This window comes from Myotis daubentonii, chromosome 11 (assembly GCF_963259705.1).
Source record: "Myotis daubentonii chromosome 11, mMyoDau2.1, whole genome shotgun sequence".
NCBI lineage: Eukaryota > Metazoa > Chordata > Mammalia > Chiroptera > Vespertilionidae > Myotis > Myotis daubentonii.
Window position 1 is genome coordinate 66959828 of NC_081850.1, and position 16407 is coordinate 66976234.

General features: G+C 49.2%; 1 protein-coding gene across 1 annotated transcript in view; it reads right to left on the reverse strand.

Moving 5' to 3' along the window:
- Positions 1–16013, reverse strand: part of GSN (gelsolin) — a 50150-nt gene extending 34137 nt beyond the window's left edge. The window contains exons 1-2 of the mRNA XM_059657771.1: positions 15873–16013; positions 4896–4983 (exon numbers count right to left, since the gene is read on the reverse strand). The gene's annotated coding sequence lies outside the window, so the exon portion shown is untranslated. The remainder of the gene's footprint in view (positions 1–4895; positions 4984–15872) is intronic.
- Positions 16014–16407: the final 394 nt, after the last annotated feature.

The following is a 16407-nucleotide window of genomic DNA, read 5'->3' on the forward strand; positions in this document are numbered from 1 at the left end:
AACACTGAAGGGTGGAGACCTGGGCGTGTGGGTGAGGAAGGCCTGACTGCTAGGAGTCCTGAACTGATCTCAGACAGGGAGGATTTTTAAACAGGGAGAGAACAGGATGGGAACTGGTTCCATCTCTGCAGAGGGCCTGCTGCAGGCAGCTGAACTGGGAGTCAGGACTGGGACTTCCCCTGAGGCCTCCCTGGAGCCCCACCTCCGAGCAGGCTTCAGGGACCACCCCAGATCCTTCACTACTCACCCATGGGTCAGAACTGCCCCCAAGGGCCTCTTCCCCGTCCATAGCTGGGCTGGGCCGAGGGCAGGCAGGCCTCTCCCGACCACATCAACCTAATCATATCGGCCTATAAATAGGAGCCTGTGGCTTTAGTCTGAAATAGCTTTGCCAGGCCCAACTCCACAGACATCACATGGGCACACACAGCTCCGGAAATGTCCTTCTCCTTGACACAATTAAAAACCAAGACTTCCTCAGGAAACCATTGTTCACACTCCACTTTTACATTTCAACATGAGGCAGTGGGCTGGGGCAAGAGCCGCCCACCTACTGCTTATTACTGAAAGTGGACCTTGTGACTGCTTCTCTGCGTCCCACTGTCTGGGGACCCAGAGCAAACCACTACCTCTCTCTGGGCCTCGGTTTCCCAAAATGTAAACTAAGGCGGTTGGATGATATCCTTAAGGCCTTTGTAGTCAGGATGCTCTCTGGAATGGTCTAGGGCAGCGGTTCTCAACCTGTGGGTCGCGACCCCTTTGGGGGTCGAACGACCCTTTCACAGGGGTCGCCTAAGACCATCGGAAAACACATATATAATTACGTATTGTTTTTGTGATTAATCACTATGCTTTAATTATGTTCAATTTGTAACAATGAAATTGGGGGCCACCACAACATGAGGAACTGTATTAAAGGGTCGCGGCATTAGGAAGGTTGAGAACCACTGGTCTAGGGGGAGCCTCTAAACCCAAAATGCCCACTCCATTGTTACCCCTTCCCCAGCTGACTTGAAATTTTAATTATCAGCATTTAAAAAAGTAGAATTGCAATACAGATCGGAGCCAGGAGAAATGAACAGGTCCAATCCCTGCCACAAAAGGGCTGGCTGACCTTGGGTGAGTCACTGTCCTTCTCTGGGCCCAGCCATGAGATAAAGGTGCCGGCAAGATGATGCCCAAAGTCTATGACTTTTTTAAATTTAAAACTGTTTTGTTTAGTGTTGATGAGAACCATGATAGGCCAGCCTTGTGCTGAGAGCTACAGCTAAAGAGACAAATAAGATCTCATCCAGCCCTCTGAGCCCAGCCGGGCCAGACCCAGTGGGGGAAATGTAAAGGCATTTCCAAACCCTTCAGAGACCCATTAGAGGCCTCCTTCAGGGCTGCAGGGAACACCTTGTTCTCAATTCAGATTACAGATTTATGGCTGCAGAGAAGACTCCCCAAAGAGCAGATTATGACATGGTCTGGACCGTTAGCAATCAACAGGGAAATAAAGCTAAACAGCCATCCCTATGCATCAGGCATATGCTTAGAACTTGAATTCCCCATCACTCAATCCTCAATGACCCTGTGGTCACCCCCCATTTCACAGATGAGGAAACTGAGGCTGAGAGGGGTTAAGAGACATGTCAAGGGGCACAGAGCAAGTCAAGCCAGAGTGATGCTTCAGGTTCACCCTGTTTGCTTCTGGAGCCCAGTATATAACCAAACCCCGGTGCTCAGTAAAACAACATGGGGCAGCTCCCATGATTTAGCCAATGGGGAAACAACCCAACAAGGGCTGGGGACAGAAAGGGATTGAGTGTTTTACTGTGTTTGTGTATAGGTGAGTGTGAGTGACAAAGAAGGTTTCACCTAGTGATACTCATTCTTTCCAACCAGCTTACAGCGTTAACCCCTCTAATCCTCCCTCCCTGCTCAAATCCTGTCAATCAAGCCACTCCCAGCTGAAAATGTGTCCATGGCTTCCTGGCACCCAGAGGATCGAGACCTGGCATTCAATGCCTCTCCTAGCCCTGCCCTCCCCGTTATCTCCTGCCACTCCCCACATCAACCCCACACTCCTGTTGCTGCAGCACTGCTCACTAGTCCCCAAGCACAGTGGCTCCAAGTGGCCAAACTTTGCACATGTGACTCTGCCTGAAAGCCCGACTCGCCCTTAGCCAGTGCTTGACTCAAGAGGAAAAGGTCTCCCTGGCTCCTCTGAGACTTATCACAAGGACTCCAGGCTCAGCCACCACAATTCTGGATCTTCGAGGGCAGGGCAGGTCTGATTCATCGCCCCTCTCCACTCAGAAGCTCAGCAATGAAAAAAATGCAAGGAGCCCAGAGAATGCTGGGAAGAGCACATTTGCCAGGACTGCCCAAGACCAAGCCTCATCTGAGGCACAGCGTCAGGACGCCACAGTGTGGAAGGACCAAACATTACACCTTTGGGGTTTATCAGCATGGGAGGGTCTATCTCTTTCCAGGTTTCTAATAATGAAATTTGGGCAAATCTCTACCTTACTTTAAAATTTCCACCGAAACCGGTTTGGCTCAGTGGATAGAGCGTCGGCCTGCGGACTGAGGGGTCCCGGGTTCGATTCCAGTCAAGGGCATGTACCTGGGTTGCAGGCACATCCCCAGTGGGAGATGTGCAGGAGGCAGCTGATCGATGTTTCTCTCTTATCGATGTTTCTAACTCTCTATCTCTCTCCCTTCCTCTCTGTGAAAAATCAATAAAATATATTTAAAAAAAAAATTTCCAGTAGTTCCCCAGCAGCTTAGGATAAAATCGAAACTCTAACCAAGGCCCCCAAGGGTTTGCATAACTAAGGTGCTATCTGGTCTCTAGGCTCTTGTCCTACCATGCTCCCTTCCTTCAGATCCCCAACAACTCCACACGGGACCTCCTGTCTCAGAATCTCGGCATACTGTTCCTGCTGCCTGGGTGCTCCCTTCCCTGCTCACACAGCACCTTCTATTCCCTCTTTAGGTCTGGGCTTTTCAAGGAAGCCTCCCTCATCTGTCCAGATAGAATTCCATCACACCCACCCAATTCCATATGCGCTCATAACCCTGGTTGTCTCTTTTATGGCTGAAGAAATAAATTTGTTATGTGTGTAATGACTTACTGTAAGACCCAGGACTACAAGACCAAGAGGGATGGGGAAACCTTGCTCTCCAACACCCAGTTCAAGGCCTCAATATCTGTTAAATGAATGCACCCACGAATGAGTAAGTGAACGAGCGAGTGAACCTACAATGTAACTCAAGACAAGATGATGGTCAGAATCCTGGTGAACATTAAAGGCAGAAAAGCAGGGTCCAGAGAAGGTCGGGGAAATGGAGATAAACTGGATGGTGCAGTCTCCCAGAAGCAAAGAGGGGAGAGAACTTCTTGAATGTTCTCAACTGCTCCAAGGAGGTGGTACATGGAGATCTGAGGAAATACCACGGGATTTGGACAAGCAGGAGCTGAACTCAAGTTCAGCAGAAGTGGGCATGAGGTGGGCACAGTGTAGGGGCTGAGCCAGCCAAGCTTAGTTAACAGGTACTCATCTGGGCCTGAGCCAGCCTCGCCCTGCAGGGCTGCACAAATGGGGAAAGCAGAAGACAGGTCTGTGTCATTGTCACCAACAGCATGAACAGAGAGTAATACCCTTTGGTGACAGAGTAGTTAAAGGCAATTCGGCTTTAGGAGCTGGAGTGGTCAGGGCTCAGTCCCAAAAGCTGGAGCTTCAGAACCAAGACTGGCCCCATCCCTCCACTCCGGGCAGCATCAGGGCTGCTCCTTGCTCAGCAGAACAACAGGCTTCGGCTGAAGTGGGACAAGTCCCCTCTCTGGGCCTGGCGGGCCTTCTAGGAATCCTGGCTTTGAGGACAAAGCATTCTGAAGACCATCAGAAGCCTGCTCATCTCAGCTCTGGGAAAGAGGAACAGCTCTGTCTGTGGTCACTGTCACCCCCTGAAGCCAGCTGGGCCACCAATGAGTAAGCCTATAGGCGTTCGGCCCCTTCTCTTTTTGGAACCAAGGATGATGTCATGAGCTGGAGGGTGTTTTCCAGGCTCTCCATATCCTTGCTGTTAGAAATTCATTTCCTTTCCAGCGTTAGACGCTGGGTTAGTTCCCTAGCAGCGATCCTTCCCGTTTCACAGCTCACAATTCCCTTCCGCATCTACGAGCTTGTGCAGTCTTCACGACAACTTGCAAGGTGGGTGCAAGGGAGAGCCACACACCCTTTTTTTAGGCAGAGAAACTGAGGCCCAAGCTGGGAAGTAACCAGGGTCTCCTGCTTCTGGAGAAGAGGCAGAAAAAGCCCAGGACTCGGCACCCCACCCCTTGGATCTGAGCCTACTTCAGCGGGTCACCTGGGAATCTGATAGCCAGGTGGCCCCACCCTGCCAGCCCTGCCAGCCATCCCCAGGTGGCGCTGACTCATCCCCTTCCCCATGACTCACACTCCTCAGGTTCTCCTCCAGTCAACAAGCAGAAACTTGGCAGCCACACCCCAGATTCTCCCACCTCCTGTGGAAAATCTGTGCATCTCCTTTTTCCTCAGGGAAATCCACCCTCTTACAAAAGAGCCAACAGAGGCCTTGATAGGGAAAGCAACTGTCCTACAGTAACACAGCCAGCAAGCAGCACAGCCAGGTGGAGGCCCAGGCACCCTGGCACCCAGGCTAGTCAGTCCTTGCCTCTTTCTCACAGGATCACCCTTGCCCGGCCTCCCTGTCATGGGCAGGTGAGAAGCAAATGAGGTAACGGGCAGAAATGTACTCTGAGTTTAACTAGAAACGCCTCAGAAACTACCTTTGAATCCACTATGGCAACTGGCGCTGCTTCCACTGTCCTCTTCAGACTTCCCGAGTTTAGGAGGACTCGGGGTTCGCACTGCTCTACCTACCTTGCAGGGCTCAGAAGGTGAAAGGGGGTGTTCCAGGGGCAGGTGCTGGGACCACGGCAGAAGCTGCACGAGCAGGTATCAGCACCACCTGTAAATAAAGAACCAAGACTCTCAGTGTCAAGGGCTCAAGGTCATCTGGTCAAATCAAAAGCGTCCACTTCTCTCCAGCCCCACTACCAGGGTCACACAGCCCCTATTTGCACACCTCCAACTGTGGGGCACTCACTTCCTGCCAAGGCTTCAAGACCTACTATTGGAGAGTTTGGCTGGTTAAAAAAAATTGTCATTAGGATGTGCTAAAATCTCTCTCTGTGGTGACCCAGGACAGGTCTGTCATCCTGTTTCCCAAAGGCTCTTTGGAGACTTGAAAACAGTGGTCCTGAGCCCTCAGTCTTCTACAAGTTGTACAGTCCCTTTCCTCCAGCTTTTCCTGAGACCAGGGTGTCCTGTTCCCTTACCCTTTCCCTAATCTACTCCAAATGAATCCTGTCTCTCCTGAAATAATAATAATAATAAAAGACCCAGAATTAGACATTCTAATGAGTTCTATCCACAGCAAGCAAGCAGAACTCTCACCTCTATCATTCCAGATATCATGCCTCTATTAATCCAGCCTAAAGTCCCATTAGCATTTAAGGTAATCCCATTGCATGAATGAATTCAGCTTATAACCCTTACAATCAACTTCAGAGCAGTGGCTGAGGATTCTGGAGGTAGACACAATGGTCCTTCAGTTAACTAACTATGTAACATGACCAAGTTACTGCACCTCTCCGAGTCTCAGTTTCCTTCTCTGTAAAAAATGGATTATGTTAGAACCCCCCTCCCCCCACACACAGAGTCATTATAAGGATTAAATGAGATAAAATATGTCAAGGGTTTTGAACAGTGCATATATTTACTCTGATTATTAATTAAATCCTAAGTCTTTTTCTAGAATGTGTATCTTTCTCATCCTGTACTTGTGTATTCAGGGACCCAAGTTGCTTACATGCCATAATCCCACCTGGGTGGCTAAGTATCATTCTATTCTTGCAAGACTGTGTTATCAGTACCTGGTGCCAGGTCTTTCTCTGCCATCAGACTGTGAGCTCCATCAGACTGCTTTGCCTCTGAAGCTTCAGCCCTGGCACATGGCCTGGCAAACTGCAGACCACTGGCTATATGCTAGTGACTGAATGAAGGGCCAGACTATGTGGGTCCTAGGGTTGTGCAGCCCAGCCTTCCAGTTCCTCCTTCTACCCCCCAGAACACACACACACCTTTCAGGGACAACCTCACTCCCCACAGTCCCAGTCATCTGCATCCAGGGACAGCTAAGTAAGCTGGCTCCTGCCTACACGGGAGAAATTCTCTGCCCAAACCAGCTCATCCAAGCCAGAGAGAGAGTCCAGGTTCCCAAATGGAGCAAGGCCCTACAGGCTCCTGGGATTCAGACACAAATGGGCCCTGTTCTCAGCTGACATTAAATGGCCCAGACATTCCTGGTGGGTTTCTGCATTGTGAGTGGCACAGGTGCACAGCAGGGGATCTGGAAGGAGGCTGGTGTTAAATGCTACCTCTGTGGGCCTTCCATGGAGGACAGATCAAAGCAGAGCTGGGTTTTGTTGTTCCTGCCAATGACTAATGACCTTTCACCTTCTGTTAACTCTGTGAGAGAATGAGACTTTCAAATCCAGCTCCCCTCTTTTCTACAAACCTCCAAATCACACCTTCATCCTCACTGGCGGTGCTACATTTGTTCTCAAGTGCATCCGGCTCCTCCCCCGGTGTTCCCCATCTCAGCAGCAGCAGCACCACCCACCATCCACACCAGGCCAGACACCAGGGCACCACTCTTCTCAACCTCCCCTTCTCTGTCACTCTTGCCTCCAACACCATTGAGTCCCTGCATCCTATTCTCCCCCACCCTCCCCCCCACTGCCAACATCTTGGTCCAAGTACCATCACCTCTCACCTGGATGACTGCAATGCTTCCTAACTGGTCCTTCCACTTCCTCTCTCATTCCCTAAGTGCAGTCTCCTCAGAGCAAGCCCAGACCATGTCACTCCTTGGCTCAGATTCCACCATGGCTCCCTATGGCCCCTAGATAAAGTCCAAGATCTTTAACACACTTTTCGACATCATTTATGATCTTCCCCCCACCCCCTCATAGCCGCTGGAGCCTCAATTCTCACCAGTTCCTGTCTCCCCACCACCCCTACACACACACCCACACACACATACACACCCCTCCAAGCTCCCGCCAAACAGCTGCACTCTGTTCCTTAAGTCCTCGTCTAATCTTCGCACAGACTGCTTCCCGTTTCGGAACTCTTTCATCCCTGTTCTTCTTTTCTTCTTCCACTTTGATCAAGCCCAGCTTTCCTCCCGGAAATCTTCTTGGACTCCCCTTCCCCTTAGGCTGAGCTCATCTGAGATCCACAGGCCTCTTGTCTTCCCAGTCACACTGTATTGTGGTCTGTTTCCAAGTCAGCCTCCCCCATTAGACTAAGATCTGCTCCCTTGTATCCCAACACCTAGCCTAGGGCTGGGGCCACAACAGCGCAAGATTCACTAAAGGAAGAAACTAGTGAATCACGTGTGCACACATGTGTAAACACACTCATGCACACCTTCACATAGAGCTGGTTAAGAGAGCAGGTGCTGCCATCTATAGGCTGAAAGAGCATTGCACTCTTTTCTAGGATGTGGGCGCAGGGAGCCCCGGAGTTTTAAAATTGGCTGGGTTTAGAATTAGAATTAGTCCCAGCTAACTACAAGTTGGTCTGTTTTCCATTTTAGACTTAAAGCTGCAGCAACTTAAAAACAAGGTCCACAAACCGCTGACTCTAGTACATCGCCCACACACTCCAGACAGAGCCATAAAGAGAAGCGGCTCCTTCCGGCATTCAGATCCCAGCCCAGGCTTGCTAGGTGCCTGTTTGCTGAATTACATCTTAGAGCACAGGGAGAGGAGGCACTTTCTAACAGTCAGAGCTGCCCACCAGTGCAAAGGCTGGTCTTCAGGTAGAGAGCTCCCCATTAGTGAAAGTATGCAAGCTACCAGGAACCCCATCTGTCTAGAACAGCCGTGGGCAAACTACGGCCCGTGGGCCGAATCCGGCCCGTTTGAAATGAATAAAACTATTGAAAAAAAAGACCGTACCCTTTTATGTAATGATGTTTACTTTGAATTTATATTATTTCACACAAACACTCTATCCATGCTTTTGTTCCGGCCCTCCGGTCCAGTTTAAGAACCCATTGTGGCCCTCGAGTCAATAAGTTTGCCCACCCCTGGTCTAGAAGGTGACTGCAGAGGAGCTTTCTGCCCTGGGGTGTGGGTTAGGGGCAACTGGAGCAGATGTGTTTTTCTCCTAAAAGACTGCTCCCAGCTCACTGGGAGAACCTTCAGATTTGGTGGGAGAAACATGGTATCTGACCATTAACGCCAGAAGGGTTCAAAGGGCCACCCAATGAGAACAGTTAAGATTTTCTGATCACTTGCCAAGTGCTAAACTCTGACATACATCATCTCTCACCCTCACAATAACTGTGCCAGGCAGATATCATTGTCCCCATGTTGTGAAGGACAGACAAAGCTCAGAGAAGTGAAATTATGTGCTGACAGTCACACAGCTAAGGTCTGGGCAAAAGTTCCTACCAAGTCAGGCTGCCTGCCCTACATCTTGGTCTCACTAAATTTCAAGAGATGAGGCCAGGCCTCTTGCTCACTAGAGAAAAACATAAAGCTGTGATTACTCTAGATCCGGGGATAGCAAACTTTTACTGTAAAGGGTCAGGCAGTAAATATTTTAGGCTTTGCAGGCCCCATGCCTTCTCTTTTGCATATTTTTCCTGGTTTGGGTTTTTATTTTGTGTGTGTTTTTTAACAACCTTTTGAAAATGTAAAAACCACTCAGTTCAGAGGCATGCAAAAACAATCTAGGGGCTCCCCAGGGCTATAGTTTGCAATCTATAGGTTGAAATTGGTGTTTATAGTCTTAAATATAAAAACTTCAGGTGGAAATGTTTAAGCCAAATGCCAGGTCCTACAGCTATAATTCTCCCCCCTCAGATGGCTTCCTATTGAGTCACACTCTCTTAGAGAAGAGCTGGCCCAACTTTGCTGAGATATTAGGCAGCAAAATATTTCAAGGGCTGTTCAGATTCTAGAAACTCATAGCTGTGGACCAAATAGTTTGACTCAGTGTGAGAAGAAAGGAGGGGGGCACATACAATGGGTAGGAAGAGCCTCAAAGATAAGACATTAAGAGATCTGGGGGCCGTAGCTGGTTTGGCTCAGTGGATAGAGCGACGGTCTGCAGACTGAAGGGCTTGGTCCCCAGTGGGCAGGAAGCAGCCGATCAATGATTCTCTCTCATCATTGATGTTTCTATTTCTCTATTCCTCTCCCTTCCTCTCTGAAATCAATAAAAATACATATTTTTTTTAAAAAAAGAAGATCACTATCTTAAAAGAGAGAGAGAGAGAGAGATCTGTGGTCTTGTCTGAGCCCTGAACAGGGATTTAAGACTCTTCCTGTGCAAAGTGGAGGGAAACTGGTTAGGTTTTTGCTGTGTGCTTCAGGAAACTCACTTGTTCCCAGTCATGAAGTAAGGGGTTGGGGTCAGGCGATTTCCAAGGTCCAAACTCTAAAAGTTGGAGTCTGGAAACTGTGTTGAGGAGAGAAGGGAGTCAGGAGATTGGTCTTCAGCTGAGGGTCACCACAGTCACAACAAAGTCAAGGTGACACAAAGTCAAGCCCTTCCGTTCTAAGTATAGAGGTAGAGCAGTGACCTGGCTTAAGCTCAAGGTCTTATGACAAGTGCCAAGCAGAAACTAGAATGAGAACCAGCGTCTCTCTACCTCTTCAGCTTGGATCTTAACCATTATATTTTACTGATGCTGAACTGTGCAAACGTATTTACTAAATGAATGAATGAAGTATGATATAGTATTTCCGTAAATGGTCCCTGAGCTAGAATTTTGATAACCAGCTTCCAAGGCTCCCACAAAGGCTGCAACCTTTCTGGGCAGCAATTTGGCAAAATGTAGCAAAACCTGTAAAATACGTCATTTTTTACCCAATTTTGAAACTCCAATTCTTGGGTACCCTCCTAAGAAATAATAAAAAAAGAATAATGTAAGCACTAGTATGTTCACTGCAGCACTGTTTATAAACAGGCTAAATGCCTAATGATAGAGGGTCAGTTAAGTGAACCATAGTATATTCACTCCTTAAATATAATTATAGAGTGATTAAATCAGATTAGCACATATTTTCATAATAAAAAGGTAAAACCTGATATTTTTACAAATAAAATGCATAATTTCACTTCTTTAATCCCCGGACTATTGGAACAAAAGATTTAAAATAGCAATAGACATGCATTTATCTACTTATGTATAGTATACTTTTAAAAATCCTTTAAAAATTAAACTTACAGCCCTAGCCAGTTTGGCTCAGTGGATAGAGCGTCAGGTTGCTGACTGAAGAGTCCCGGGTTCGATTCCAGTCAAGGTCACGTACCTTGGTTGCAGGCTCAATCCCCGGCCCTGGTTGGGCGTATGCGGAAGGCAACCAATCAATGTGCCTCTCTCACATGGGTGTTTCTCTCTATCTGTCTCTCCCCCTCTCTTCCACTCTCTCTAAAAATCAATGGAAAAATATCCTCGGTGAGGATTAACAACAATAACAACAAAAATTAAACTTAGAGTCCTGAAAAACATGAGAAAATATTTATGTTATACTGTTGAAACAAAAAGTCAGAATAGGAAATTATAAATGTGGTATGACCACAATTATGTGAGGGTAAAAAAAAAGTACTGAAAACATCAGGAAGGAAACGCGCTCAAATGTTAGCAGTGATTATCTCTGGTTGGCAGAATTATAGACAGTTCTTATCTTTTATACTTTTTTATTTTCCAAATTTCCTATCATCAGCATTTGCTATAATTAGAAAAAGAAAAAAAGGTTCTTGGAGGAGGGGAGAAAAAAGCGCCCCATATTCCATGTGTATTCCACCCATTGCACTTTGCTACTCCCCAAAAAGTTAACTAGTATTTACCCAGTACCTACCAAGGGCCCAGCCCAGCCATAGTCGCTATAGAAAGGAAATGAAGGGCCAGGCTCCACCCTGAAAGCTTACATATATCATAAAAATTTTCTTTGCTTGGCAAATAAACTGGTCCCACATGATATCCTTGTTGAGGCTGGAAAGATATAAGGCTGTTTGCTCAACAGCAGTATCAACAAATCCATTCCCACTGGTGTGGTGCCTTCATCAGAGTTCCCTGAGAGACACCATGGCTCAAACCGTTTCTGGAGTCCCTTTGGGAAGAGAAAATTTCAGGGATGCTTTACAGCCCAGGAAGAAAACTGTTATCCCTTAGTCCAAGCATTGAAAGCAAGGGCACAGAGGCTCCCTCTAAGGCAGAAAAAGCAAGGCAGCAGGAAGGAGTTGGATGGAGGGCCAGGGGAGGAACCTAACTGGCCATGTGGCCCGGGCAAGAGAACTCATATCTCCGGGCCTCAATTTCCTCACCTGTAAAATGGGGCCCATAATGACAACCTCAGGGCTCCTATGAGGCTCAAAGAAGAGAAAGTAAATCATTTCATCTCTCTAGGCCACGCCTCAGTTTCCTCATCTGTAAAACTGAGTCATTATCACCTCTTTCATAGGGCTGTTAAAACATTAAACAAGACAGTATAGACAAAAGGTGAGCGCACACAGTAAGCATGCTACATACATATGATGGCCATGATTCTTCTTGCTTGTAGAACAGGGAATAGGACACATAAATGAATCAGACCTCAACTTCCTTATCTGCAAAATGGGGCAACCAATTCAGTCCACAAAGACCAAATTCATGAATAGTGGCCGACTCTCCAGCTGGCGCTGGCACAAGTAACTTAAACACAGACAACTGCTGTGGGCTCACTTTGTGCTCCCAGAGATGCAGGTCCCATGTTCCTGCACTGAGCATAAAGCCCTATGACTCAAGGCCATCAGAACCCAGAAAGCCTGACATTACCCTGTCCACCCCCACTAGTGCAGAGTGAACACTGGGGCCCAGAGAAAGGCACATATTAGCACAAGTCACCCACGCTTTGTCAGTGGCAAAACCAGGACCACGCTCACCGCTTTTCTCTGCTCTGCCCTTAAGTTGCTGCTGTGGTCCCAGGCAAACGGCAGAATGAGGAAGAGAGGGGAAGCCAGAGAGCAGCAGGAACCCAGCCTGTCTGTGGTCTCCAAACTCACAAACCACATCAGGCTGAAATATGACACACGCTCACTCAGTTGAAAGAGAGGAGATATTTTTACTTAACATCCCCCAGCTGCCTAAACACTGGTCTCTTTCTTTCCCTCCCCCCAAAAATGCGTAACTCCTGGGACCTGCTTTGTCCTGCTTCGGCAGGCATTTTCTCAGGGAATAACCATGGGGCAGGGGTGGGGGGCTTCCACTTTTCCTGGCTTTCCCAGAAACCTTTCCAGAACATGGGCTCAAATGATAAATGGACAGGGGACTGATCCTTGCTGGGTTCCCAACTCAACAGGTGACCTTGGGCCAGTGTTGTGTTGTCTGAAATATAGGAAAAAGTGAGCTCCCCGCTGAAGTCCTCTTGAGAGTACAGAAAAGTGTTTACAAACAGCCCTGGGAGGCCCCTCCAGGCCTCTCTGCTACAGGACTGAGCATCCCAAGCCATGCACACTGACTCATCTTCATTGTCACAGCCACAAGAAAACCTCCCCATCAGTACTCATGAAAGAACGAGATGGAACCTTCTGGAGAATGTCTGCAGTGATTAAGATCTCTGGCTCTATCATTAGACCTCTGGAGTCCTGGTACCATCATCACCCAACAGTTTCACAACCCAAGGCATGTTATTTAGCCTCTCCAAGGGGGATAATAGTATGACCTCAGAGGAATGGTTGTGAGGAATCAACAAAGTAATTAATGTCCCAGCGGTTGATATTCTAAAAGGTAGCTTTATATGATTATGATGCAGATCAATGCTCCACCCCCCATTTTACAGAGAGCCAGGACTTGCCCAAGGTCACTCAGAAGAACGAACAGTGTGGCCCCACTCCCAAGTCAGTGCTTTTAACTTCTCTCAGGCCTAGTCTCGAATAAGAATATTTACACCCTCAGAGATTGTAGGCTTAGGCTGTAAAGTTTCTTGAAGAAAATCAAAGACCAAAGCCTCAGCCAAGGCCTACAGACCATGCATCAATCATCTCTATGACTTGGCAATTTCTCCTGAAAGACCCAAACTACCCACACAGATGGAGCAGGGGGAAGTGACCTACTGACACTGGAGGGCCAAGAAGTTGTGAAGGCAGCCGAACAACTGCTCTTGCTTGTAATAGTTTGGCACAAGTGCACACACAGCTGTTAACAGTAGCTACCTCTGGGGGGAAAAGGGGGTTGGAGAGATGAAAATCACTCTATACTCTTCTCCATGTTTGAATCTTTAACAATATATAATTGCTTTAAAAAGAAGAAAAAACAACACAGCAAAACTCAGAATAACTTAGCAGCTTTATCCAGTAGGTATAAGCCTGTTTTCTGCTTTCAGATGAAATGTATGGCAAGTTTGGAGATCTTCAGCTGGGCTTTTAGAATCTGCCGCTCTGATCCATCCCGGGGCCACTGCTCTGGTTCAGACCTGGACTCTCTTTCACTTGACCATGTGACACCCTGCTTGGAGTCTCCCTGCCCCCAATCTAGCCCCTTCCAATGCATCTCCTACATTAGCCACCAGATTGAGAGTTTTAGCCAAAATCCTTTCTGTCTTTAAAATGAAGTCCAAACCCTTAGTTTACAATCAAGTTCCATCTTTATTTAGTCTCAACTCCCATCACTCTACCCTTCCCCCATCCTCCATTATAGCTAAGTGGATTGCTCAGAAAACCTCAGTGCCTTTGCACAAGCTGTTCCTGTTTCTTAAAATGTCTTTTCCCTCAATCTCTTTATCTCCTGGGAAACTATTACTCATTTCTAAGGCCTGGGTCACCCAGACATAGTCACCCCTCTTACAGACTATCAGTATCCCATGACTGTGTCGACCACTCTAGATGGGAAGTATCTTGAGGATAGAGAGCTTTGTCCTCCTCAGGGGTTCTTGGTACCTCGCAGGACAAGGCACTAGACCCAAGAGAACTGAATCAAGGAAGCGGGGAGGAAGGAAATGCCATGAGAGGCAAACCCTGCAGCCTCCCCTCCAGGGAGCTGCCTGCTTTCCAAGTTCACATTAGTCCGTAATAAAGACTATGGAAAATTCTGGAGTAAAGTTTCTTTCCCTGAATCACAGGGAAACCTTCTTTGCTGCTGTATAACTCAGGCCAGTGCCAACTCAAGCTCCTCCGGCTGTTTACAATTTCCCTGGCATTTATAAATAGTGAGGCCTCGGAAAGGAAAATGGAGTCTCAAGGAAGCTGGATGCCCACTGTCTCCTCTCCTACCCTTCCTCCTCTGTCCCAAGCCTCTTCCTCTTAACATCCCCAAAGAACACCAACCAGCACCCCCAAGTGCGTGTAAGGGTGGAGGGGAAGTACTCAGTCCCTTAGTGAATGGAAACTCAAAAAAAGAGTCTAAGACCCAGTGGGAGTGGCTCAGTTGGTTGAGCGTCATCCTGTGCACCAAAAGGTTGCTGGTTCGATTCTTGGTCAGAGCACATACCTGAGCTACAAAGGCAACTGATTGATGTTGCTGTCTCACATTGATGTGTCTCTCTGTCTCTCTCTGTCTCTCTCTCTCCCTCCATCCCTCCCCTCCCCTCACCTCCCCTCTTCCCTCCCTCCTTCTCTCTCTTCCTTCTCTAAGCATATCCTTGGTGAGGATTAAAAAACCAAAAACTATTTTTTTAAAAAAGAAGAGTCTAAGGTACCACCAGCTAGAGGGAGTCACCTGAGGGTCCACTGGATCTGGGTCCCAGCCCTGGCCCTTCCTCTATGTGACGATGTGACTTCGAGCCTGTCACAAACTCTCAGGGCCCTTCAGTTCTCTCAGCTATGGCATGGGGCTGGGGTCAGACTTCAGCAAGCTATGCTCACTGTCAAGTACAGTGCAGGAAAAGGTCGCGGTGCCCTGGTCAGAAATGTGGTCCTGGGATAACAGGATGTGCAGGACTAAGTCTTTGAGAAGTCCTCCAGGCCAAACAAAAGCCGAACCTCCCCCAGCAGCCCTGCCTTCTGTCTGAGGAAGGTGTGAGGGCAGAATAAAGGGTAGATGTCTGGGCAGATGAGGGGCTACAAAGATGTCCCAAAGCTTCCAAGGGCTCAGGCTTGCCCTTAGGCAAGGCCCAGAGGTGTGGGGACCAGGGAGAACAGGGAGATTCCAATCACTATCCTCAATTTTGAAAGAAGTTTGCCTGTGAGTCAGGGAAAGGAACAAATACTGTAGCACTGAGGAGACCACACCTACTGGTAGCAAATGCAAGAAGATTTCCCAAGAGTACAAGGAAAACTTTCTAACAGTGCTGGGTCCAGAACGAGGAAGGGGGTGGGAGGCTCCTCATCACCCGGGACGAGCAAGCAAAGGCATAATATTACCCTGGAGTCAAGAATCCGTGGAGCAGGCTCCCCAGCAGAGCCACCGCCCAGACCTCGGGCGAGCGATTACCTGCAAGCCCCGGTCAGGTAAACCGAGTGCCGTGCCGAGGTAGCCCTGGACGCAGTTCCACCAGCCGCGGGGGCGGGGTCGATGTTTGCAGCACAGCGGGGGCCTGTGGGTGAGGCCCGATCCCCTCCTCCCCAGCCCTAGCCCCCCAACCCAAACCTCCTCGGTCCTCTGAGAGACAAGCTACGTGAGAGAGAAAGCCCTTTTCCAGCGTTGCCCCCGCCGCCCGAGGTCCAGGCGCCAGACCGGGAGGTGAGCTCTAGACCGGAATGGGGGTCGGGGGGGCGGGGGGCAGGACCCATATGACCGAGATTTCCAGATGCCCAGATCCCCAGATGCCCCGGGTCGTAGCCGCCCCCTTCCCCTACCTGGGGCTGCGGCGCTGGCGACGGCGGCTGCTGGGTCCAGCTGTGCTCAGCTGGTTCCGGGAGCGCCGGGCGAGAGCGCTGCGGTCGGTGGGTCGGGCTGGGCAGGGCGCTGGCCGGAGCCGCCCTGGGGGCGGGGCTGGGCGGCCGGGGTAGGGAGGGAGGGGGCAGGAGCGCCGGCCCCTCCCCTAGGCTGCCGGGAGAATGGCGACACTGCCTTCGGGCTAGCCTTCGGTCTCTTTACCAACCCTCGCTGCTTGTCCAAGGAAGGAAACAAGCTCCCTGCCCTAGATGCGAGGAAACTGAGGCCCGCAGCACTCAGGGGACAGCTGCGGGAGCTTGGAGGGGGAGGAGCGGCTGGGCTGGGCTGGAGTCCGAGAGCTCAGTTGGGATGGGCAGCGTGCCACGTCCCACTAGGACCAGCTGAGGCTTATTTCAGCTCCCGCGAGGTCCCACTTCCCAGGCAAGCCTTCCGCGGCTGAAATGCGCTGCTCACAAAAGCAGGGAAGGTGCGAGCAGCAGCTGGACCCGCTGAAGG